The following is a 2,067-nucleotide window of genomic DNA, read 5'->3' as shown; positions in this document are numbered from 1 at the left end:
GGCGGGGCGCACCAACCGGCCCGGCCCCCGGTCCCGGCCCCGGCCGGTCCCCTCGGAGGCTGCTGCCCTCCCCCCCCCAGCCCCCGATACCGCCGGCTCTGGGTTCTGACAGCACGAAGGGCTATTACTATTCCTTTTGTACGGGGTGAGGAAAGCATTTGGAGGAGAGGTGGGGTTCTCCTCTGTGGCCATACGAGAGTATAAGGGGATCACAACCCCTCAACCGCTGTCCCCTTGAAAACGCGGTAGCCAAATCGAGTCTCATGCTTAAGACCTTTTATTTTTAGGTAAATTGTATATTCATTGGCCTTGATTGTTTTGCTATTTTAAAAATGTCACTGCTTTAGAGCAAACATTCACAATTGCAGAGCTTTCTGGAAACATCCCAGTTCCCTAGCGACATTTGAAGGAGTCAGAGAGAATTACAGATATTTTTTTTTTCTTCGAATCAATATAGCCGTTCAGTAATACCTGACTTTGAGAAATAAGCCTCCATTCAATGGGAATTTTTATCTTGTGTCAACAAATTTCCTTAATCCCAAACTGCATCATATTCCTGAAGAGATCTCAGCAAGATTGATAGCACCTGAGCCCTTATTAGTTTTTTGAAACTCTTGCATTAAAGCCACATTAATTGTGCCATTGCAAGCAGATACTAATATCTCAAAAGTCTAGAAAAATACAGCATGGATTACAAAATAATTAAGGAGACTTCCAAATGTGACAGCTACTCAGAAAATCAAAGGCCACAGCCTTCAGCGGCACATAATGTTGTTTCTTACCAGGCAAGTGTACTCAAGTGGCAGACTGGCCCCTGTATACAAAAGAAAATAAGTGTGTTCAAGGATGACTGACAGAGAACCTTCAGACCGTTCATTATATGAGCCCAGATTACAAGTGCGCCGGAAATCTTCTAATAACCCCTGAGATCAACTCTAAAGTGATGGAAATTTTTAATGCTCTTTTCATGTTAGTTGACAATTAACTTTGAAAGATTTATGGCAACTTACATCGGCCAAGGATCATTTCTCAGAGCCCCTTCTCTAGCCTGAAATCAGGCCATTTTGATCTTAAGTTTTCTAGAGCACTATTCAAATTAAAAAAATGCATAACACAATGGTAACAAACTTTACTGCCACTTAGGGAAAACCAGCTTTGGAATGTTGCATTTCTTTTGATCATCACCCTCATACCCCACTAGGTGCATGCGAGATGCCAAGATACTACTTTGTTGATAAGAAATTTCAAGGCTAGATCCTTTCCAAGATCTGTTTGGGCAAGAGGCCCTTACTAATCAACTGAGGCTGCACATGAAAGCGTGAAGATATATTTACATATTTATTTAGAAAGTAACTAACTTTTTACATCTTAAAATCATATGCCACACGTTATTTAAAGGGCTCCACCAAAAAGCATCCATTCTGCTACTACAGCAAGCCCAGTATTATTAGTAACAGGTGTATCCACAGATTTGGTTAAAAGCACAGTCCCTTCAGGGAAAGTGCCACCTAGGAAGTAGCTGAAGGGGTTGGATAGCTGCTTTAGAGGACAGGGGGAAATTCACGCCTTTTTGCACTCACGCTCAGTAAATTGCAGGGGACCAAAACAGATCTAGAGAATGAGGACTCTATGCTTCCTTTAATGAAGAGGAGCTCTTCTTTTAGGGCAGGATAAATAACTCGACAATCCTTGTGGAAGGAATTCACATGAAAACTGGAAAAAGTTTAGGTTTATTAAAAGATTCCGTTTATATTAGTGTTTGTCCCACCGTGTTTCTGTTGTACACGGTTACCTACAAATGCAGGGGCCTGAAGTCCATCGTTCAGATTGTCCAGTATGTCTCTGTAAAATATTTTGCTCAGTGCTGCATCATAACTCCACCAGGCAGTTAGGGACGAGGGCAGCCCAGCTAGCTATCGTTAGTGCAAATCCTCCTTAGCCGTAGTCCGTATCAGAGGGTCAGACACCCAGCAAGAAAGCTCTGGGATCCCTGTACCCTACAAAGCAGGGTGCCGCCCAAAAGCCCACAGGCTGTGCTCTGCAGGTGCCGCCGAGGTCCAGGGCGGG

The sequence above is a fragment of the Pygoscelis adeliae genome, unplaced genomic scaffold (assembly GCF_000699105.1).
Source record: "Pygoscelis adeliae isolate BGI_AS28 unplaced genomic scaffold, ASM69910v1 Scaffold294, whole genome shotgun sequence".
NCBI lineage: Eukaryota > Metazoa > Chordata > Aves > Sphenisciformes > Spheniscidae > Pygoscelis > Pygoscelis adeliae.
This window is presented reverse-complemented; position numbering follows the sequence as displayed.